Source organism: Ochotona curzoniae, unplaced genomic scaffold (assembly GCF_017591425.1).
Source record: "Ochotona curzoniae isolate NIBS_2020 unplaced genomic scaffold, NIBS_Ocur_1.0 patch319, whole genome shotgun sequence".
NCBI classification, from domain to species: Eukaryota; Metazoa; Chordata; class Mammalia; order Lagomorpha; family Ochotonidae; genus Ochotona; species Ochotona curzoniae.
The window spans coordinates 9,104-16,847 of record NW_024466883.1 but is presented as its reverse complement, the minus strand read 5'-3'; the positions used below and the strand labels follow the sequence as shown (position 1 = coordinate 16,847).

At 54.1% G+C, this 7,744-nt stretch overlaps 1 long non-coding RNA gene across 1 annotated transcript; it reads right to left on the bottom strand.

Annotated features, from left to right (window-relative positions):
- Window positions 1-319: 319 nt before the first annotated feature.
- On the bottom strand, window positions 320-6,776 carry LOC121167088. The gene is made up of 3 exons (XR_005885536.1): window positions 6,687-6,776; window positions 4,243-4,373; window positions 320-431 (listed from the first exon to the last, which is right to left on the bottom strand). It is a non-coding gene; the product is annotated as an uncharacterized LOC121167088 (long non-coding RNA).
- Window positions 6,777-7,744: the final 968 nt, after the last annotated feature.

Below are 7,744 nucleotides of genomic sequence, written 5' to 3'. Positions count from 1 at the left end.
AGGCAGCAGGAGGACATGGACTCGGACAGCACTGCAGATGTGTGCTAAGGCGCCCGGGGCAGAGAGCCCGTCTGAGCTGGCAGGGAGCACGCGCCGGGCAGCTCCGGGGTAACTCCTGGGGAGAGGGCTTGCACAGGAGCCGGAGGTCAGGCCAAACCGGAGCCGGGCCCGGGGGATCTCTGCGATTGCCCCCGTTCATCTGGCAAGTCCTCGTTACGTCCAGCAGCTGACGGAAGAGGGCAAAGATCCTCTTCTGCCACGGTGGGACATTTACGAGAGGCCGCTCGTGTTTGCAAGTGACACACTGCTGAGCCCATGCGGGATGCGGCCTGGGAGCTCCGACCGCTCTCCGTTCCATTCGGTTCCATTCGGTTCAACACGCGAAGGTGCGTCTTCGCCCTCCTGGGGGGTCGGTCCGGGTCAGGTGGAGCCTGCTTAGCACAGTGAGATGACAATGAATTGACACATCAGAGAAATGTGTGAACGGCGGACAAAGCACCACGAGGGCACAGAGGGAAGAGTCCCCACGCAGTGGACAGCGAATCCTTCCCCAACAGTGGACAGCGAATCCTGGAGGGCTCCAACTTCTCTCACGCTGCGGCCCCGGGACTGTGGGCCGCCCCGGCTGAGGCTTCGGAGCCACTGTGGGGCTGCGCAGAGGTACGGCAGGGACCTGGGGACTTCCGGGTGGAGCCGAGGCCCTCCTGAACAGGGTCTAGGGAGGGGGCAGTGAGGGCACCTGAAGGGTTTCCCCAGGGCAGCGGGGGTCACTGGAGCAGGGACACCCCCCCTTTTTTTCACCTGAGTTCATGGTGGCTGTACCTGCTACGAGGACCGGGGCAGCGACAGAGGCAGTCGCATGGACAGGCTGCCCTGGCTTGGAGCTGGGGACATCAGAGAAGGTCACGCACTCAGGGGCCAGCCTCTGGAGCCCAGGGCCGCATGGGGTGAATCGTGTCCCCAGCGTTTGTGAGTTGCAGCCTCAGTTGCTCACTGCCCTAGGATGAGGTCTGATTTGGACAGCAGAGAATGTGGCAGGAACGGTGTGAGACAAGGTCGTCATGGGAAGGCAGTGGGCACATGCACCTGCGTCAGGAGGACACCTAGTGAATATGAAGGCAGAGCGGTACACCTGCCAGCCGAAGGACGTTAAAGGTCCCTGGACACCTGCCAGGAGCGGGGGACAAGGCAGGGGGAGTGTCCCTTCACCACACACACAGCCTGGAAAGGACCGGCCCTGAGGGCAGCCTGACTTTGGGCCTCTCCTGCAAGGACTGTCCTTTGCTGGGGCTTGGGTCACATGGTTCGTGACAGCGAGAAGGAATGGTGCTGAGTTCTGACCAGCATGAGCCCTGGCCTCACCCACCAAGGGATTGTGAGTGCCACCCTGGGGCTGTGGGCTGGACACAATGCTTCAGAAAGAATTGCACAGCCACACCCACGGTGCTTAGTGATGGGGCCAACGGGAGCCCATCAGGGTGGAGACCTAATGACCGAGCCAAGTGTCCTGCTGCAGACAGGCCTGGGGGGTGGCCCGGCACCCAGCAAGGAGGCGAGCTGAACTGAGTCCTCGCCACGCCTCATCTCAGACCCCAGCACTCGGAGCCAGGAGAAACCATCCAACTGGTGGTTGGGTGCCCAACGGAAGTGGGTACGCTGCTCCCGGCAAGCCCGCGGGCAGCAGGGGAAGCGGCTGCTCCCCGGGCTGAGGACACCAGCGAGCCAGAAGAGCCCCCTGCGAGTCCTTGAGCTAACGTGTCCTCGGAGCCACACACTTGGGGCCCGGTAAGAGCAGCCGTGGGTTCAGGTCAGGAGAGGCTTCACTGATGGAAAGGGCGGGTGGCCTGGTGGCAGGACCAAGGCTGTGACCAGAAGCCTGCACCTGCCTCTGAGTGCAGGTGGGCAGGGCGAAACAAGCCAGGAAGTATAGGATTCAGGTCAGCAGGTACGCACGTGAGCAGGTGACAGCATCAGCGGCCCACTTGTCAGGTCTCTCGTCGGATTCTAGTGAGGACCCCTGCTGCGGGGTCGCGTCCAGGTTCAGCTCCTTCAACTCCTCCATGTGGGAGGAGAGTGCAGGCCCTGGACCATGGGACCGAGGGACAGGAGGGACCCAGCTGCTGTAAGGGTGATGGCAGTGGTCAGAGAGGAGCAGCAGGAGAGAGCTTCTTGCCTGGGGCTTGTCCAGCGAGTCCAGTGGCTTCCAGGCCCGGGGACTCAGCCCGGCATGGCGACCTGTCCCTGTGGCACGAAGTGGCCAGAACGTCTAAGCCATTTGTTTTCTGAGCTTGGACAGAAGTGGGTTTCTGTATTCAGTGTGGCTGTCGGCCGCACGCTCAATGTCTCCACACCCCACGGACAGGACTGGGGACACTGTCCAGGCCACTGCTACGTCCCTCCTTGGCCCCGGCTTGCACTTCCTAAGGCTGCTTCTCTCCAGCCAGCCCTGGTTTGGCTGACGGCCTCCCAGTGTTTCCCTCTGCTCTGCCCTTGCACCCGCACTGGGCTCCTAGCCGCAGCAGCAGGCCGCAGCGGGGTTTGGAGGGGAACTGGGCAGTAACGGAGGGATGTTGGAAAGCATCGGGCTGGGGCGCCACAGCCTCGGCTGGTTGTAGGGAGACCCGCTCTGTCCTCGCTCAATGTGTCTGTGACCAGGAGCCTGTGCTGCGGAAGGTCTGGGTGTCTGAGGTCAGGGCCACAAACCCGTAGCTGCCTGGCACTGCCTGGTGTTTCCTGGCACTGCCTGGCCCTGGGGAGCCCTGCTGGGTGCTGAGCTGCTGGCTTCCCTGGGGCTGGGGGAGTGGAGGTACTTTGGGGAGGGAAGTGCTGGCCTGTGTCCTACATGGTGTCTCCCAGGGAAGGACACCTCAGAACCCTTACGGGCGGGGACTGCGGTATACCTGGGGTTTGCACTGCTTTGCTGCAAGGCCTTCCTGTAGCTGTGCCCAGGCATGCATGACCGAAGGGGGAACCTGTGCCCTGAGCCTCCCAGCCATGAAGGAAAAATCGCTCCAATCAGCAAGGCTGCTGGGGGGACTGACTCACGTGTGAAACAAAGGGCCAGGAGAGGACACACGGGCTCACACAGGGAACAGACCAGGGTCACAGGACATACTCCCTCACAAACACCATGTCACACTGTACACTCACACACACACCATGTCACACAGTACTCTCACTCACACACCATGTCACACTGTACACTCACACACACACCATGTCACACTGTAGACTCACACACCATGATCACACTGTACACTCACACACACCAAGTCACACTGTACACTCACACACACACCATGTCACACTGTACACTCACACACCATGATCACACTGTACACTCACACATACCATGTCACACTGTACACTCACACACACACACACCATGTCACACTGTACTCACACACACACACCATGTTACACTGTACACTCACAAACAAACTATGTCACACTGTACACTCACACACCATGATCACACAGTACACTCACACACACCATGTCACACTGTACACTACACACACACCATGTCACACTGTACACTCACACACACACCATGTCAGAGAGACAGAGAGGAAGATCTTCCTTCCGATGATTCACTCCCCAAGTGAGCGCAACGACCGATGCTATGCCGATCCGAAGGCAGGAGACTCTTCCAGGTCTCCTATGCGTGTGCAGGGTCCCAAAGGTTTGGGCCATACTCGACTGCTTTCCCAGGCTACAGGCAGGGCGCTGGAAGGGAAGCGGGGCTGAAGGGATAGAAACGGTGCCCATATGGGATCTCAGGCGTGCAAGGCGAGGACCTTAACCACTTGCACCACTGCGCCGGGCCCTATTCATATATTTTTATCACTCTCATCACCCGTGGTTCTGGTGAAAGCTAACAAATACCTTCCAAGCCATTCAAAAGAGCTGTGGATCAGAAGCAACAGTTGTCTTTCCCGGGAAAACCGTCATTGCCACTGCGGAGCCTCTCTTTACACACCCAGACTTTGTGTCCATCAGTCACATACTCTCTTTAAGAGCGAGCATCAGGAATGTATCACAGCTAAGCCCAATAACTCTCACCACGGAACAGTCAATGTTGTTAAGTAAACAAATACAAATACAACTTACTTTCTCCAAGTTTCTAAGTCACTGAAACAAAAGCATAAAATGCTCAAACAGCTCTCTCTCTCTCACATCAAGGCAATATACTGATTTCAACTCTCACTGCAAGTTAGCAAAATACAATCAGGAACATACCAACTTGGTCACAGCAAAATTAGTGCTTAACACTGCATGATTTCGACTGATTGACTGATCATCTTCAATTAGAATAGCACAGTTTTTCCTTCCAACGACGTACTCAGTGCCAGTCAAAAGTCTGTATGGTTCTAAGAGGAATAAAATAATGAGACACAAACACACATACATAAATGTGTACATTATATAGGATAAAATTCATGATATGCCAAGAAAACATTTTAGTTTGCTATTTCAATGTTAATCAGTTTTACATAAATTAAGCTCACACTTTCTATTAACCCCTTTTGAGGAATATCAAAAGATCACCTACATGAATGCAAGGGCATACCATTTCTTTCAAGGAATAACAACAGTGAAAGGAATTAATACTTTCCCAAAGTATACATTTACTGAAATCCCAAGTAAAGTCCCAATATGAACTTGACTGGAGCTTCCATCCATTAGTTCACTCCCCAAATGGCCACAACAAAAGAGCTGTGCCGATCTGAGACCAGGAGACAGGAGCTTCTTCCAGGTCTCTCATATTGAGTGCAGGGTCCCAAGGCTTTGGGTTGTCCTGGACTGCTTTCCCAGGCCACAAACAGGGCGCTGGATGGGCAGTGGAGCTGCTGGAACAAGGACTCGTGCCCATATAGGATCCCAGTGCTAACAGCTGAGGATTAGCCAGTTGAGCCATCACACCAGCCCTTATTCTTCGTTTGTAAATTTTTACCTTACTTTACTTATTTGGGGGACAGGGATACGTGTTCTGACTTACTGCCCAAACATCCAGGGTATCTGAGCCCTGGACTCAAGCTAGGTCTGCCCACAGGTGGCAGTAACTCAACTCTGAGCTGTGGCCAAGGGTGCACTTTACCCAACAGCTGGAGACAGGCTGAACAGGACTCCCAGGCTAGCCCTGCTATACAGTGCCAAATGTCTGCCCTGAGCAGTGCTATCCCTGTAACAGATGGCTAAGTCTCAGCCTGTCACCTACTCAGACCAGGTCCTGCAGGGCAAATGCCTTCTCACTGCACGCTCAGACCAGGCCAACAGTAAGCTGCAACTAACCAATCCTGCTGTTTCTGGAAGTCACCTCCTACCGTCTGCTGGACTGTTGGGTACTGCTCTCTCAACCTCCACTGGCTCAGGCCACACCTTGATTCATGAAGCCTTTCCTCAGGTATGCTGTGCCAAACTCAATTTGTCTCAGGTCTGTCTTCTTTCCACACATCCACAGGAACCCTGAGGGCCATGAGACAAACTGAAATCTTTATGGTCTGGCCTTGCTCTGGTGCAAGTTCATAGGAATGCCTGTATTGGTATTTACAAAAGTCCTTCAGAGGTCAGATCATATTAATTCTCAGTTTGCAGTGCTGGCATCGCATGTGGACACTGGTTCAACCCCAAGCTGCTCCACTTCCCATCCAGCTCCCTGCTTTGGGCTGGGAAAGCAGTGGAGCATGACCCAAGTTTCCTGCACCCCTATATACACATGGGAGACAAGACGAAGCTTCTGGCTCCCAGCTTTGCACTGGCCCAGCTCCGGCCATGAAGGCCATCCCGAGAATGGAAGACTTCTCTGTCTTTCCTGCTCTTATTCAAGTGAAATAAAGAAATCACCTTCTTTTTTTTTTTCTTTAAACCTCTTTACATAGCCAGTCAACACTGCATCTCGGGAGACCCTTTTTTTCCCAATCACAATGTGAACACCCTGAGCACACAGGTAATCATGGGTTTACTGGCTTACCGTTTTATCAGCCAATAAGGACCACAAACAGCAGGCAGGCAACTAGCAACTTCCACTAGGGAAGTGCAGACACACAAGAAAGGGGCGGGGTGAAGTGGCCTGGCTTTTACTGCAGCTCCCCTGGGACACCAGCATCCCAGGTTTGTGCAGGGGGTCCAGCCCAGCACCGCCAAGGCGCACTCTGACAGACAGCAACTGAGGCCCTTGCATCCCGGGGTTCCTGGCTTGGGCCTGACCAGCCTCAGTGTTGGACACATCTAGGGCAGTGAACTCGGAGATGCAAGATTCTGGTCTCTCTTTCAAAAAGAAAAAGTCTGGGCTGTCCCCTCTTGCTGACAGCACGGAAACGCGTCTGAAACAACAGACAGCTTCTCCGTGCACCTGTTTCTCCTCAGCCACCTCAGCCAGGGCTCAGCGAAGGGCCAGCCGCCCCACCGCCCATGCCCACTGCACAGCGCCGGGGTCCCACGGCCACTGCACAGCGCGGGACAGGGCCGGGCGTCCACCCGCCCAACCCCGGGACCGAGGACAGCCGGCCTTCCCCGCCACGGCGCAGCCGGGACCACCACGCGCGTGCCAGACCCCCGGGTTCCTTCCCGTTCCGCCGTGCCCCGGAAGGTAAGGGGACCCGACCGGAAGCGACCCTCCCCGACTTCCTTCCCCGCGTTGGCGCTCCTCCGAACCCGGGCCCTCTGTCCCTCTCTGTCCTTACCTCGGGCTGGGCCCGCGGCCGGGAGGAGCTTCCACATGGGCCCTGCTGCCGGCCGACGCGACCGGCGCCAGCCCGCCTGCCAGCCGCCCGAGCTGCGGGGCGAGCGCTCCCGGGCCGCGCGAGCCTCTGTGCTGCCGGCGGGATGCAGCGGGCGTGCGGCCAGGGCGCGGGGCCGCCACCTGCTGGGGAGCCAGGAACAGCGCTGTCTACAAGTTCACCAGGTACTTGTTGGCAAGAATTGCAGAGTCCCCTAAGAAAAAGCTCTGAGAAAAACTTTGAAATGTTATTTGCAATACGTTTAATAAAATTAATGCAAAATCAATCAAGGAGAAGAAAAGATGTGTTTTAGCCAAGTATGTTTGGAGACCATTGGAATGTGATTCTAGTTGACTGCTGTCCAGGTTTGGTTTATGTCAACTCTTAAGAGTTAAGTCCAGCATGAAATTGTCTCCTACTAGACAAAATAATTGTGGTAAATAACTGATAAATTTGAAAAAAGGAAAAGAAACTGGATGCCTATATTGTCGTAGTGCCACTTTGGTAGAGTCTAACTTCCGTGGGTTGCCTGGCAGAAGCCTGTTCAGAAGGCATTTTTTGGTATTGCCTTTTGTGCATTTTATTATGAAAATGCTGCAGTCATATTTAGTGAAAAAAGATCTGAATTACTGCTTATAATAGAAATAAAAGCAAGCATTGGTTGCTTAAACTGGTTTCTCATGTCCAACCAGAAAAAGAGAACTTTAGTGAAGGTAAGATAAGTAAATGCACACACATACACCATATATACTTTTTTGAGGGGGAGGGGTAGCTAAAAGGAAATCAATTGTATGTAATACTTTAATAAATTCCTAAAATATTTGACAACTGACATTTTCATTTTGGAAATTCAACTAAATCTAAAAGCATTGTAAAGTTACTATGGTTAAAAAACGAATAAGAAATTGAAATGATCTCTGTTTTTTTTTATAACATGTAGAGCTGCTATTTTACTACTTGGGGAATGGGAAGTGAAAATTGGACCCTGGAGGGTTTCTACACGCTTTCATCACTTCTCTTTT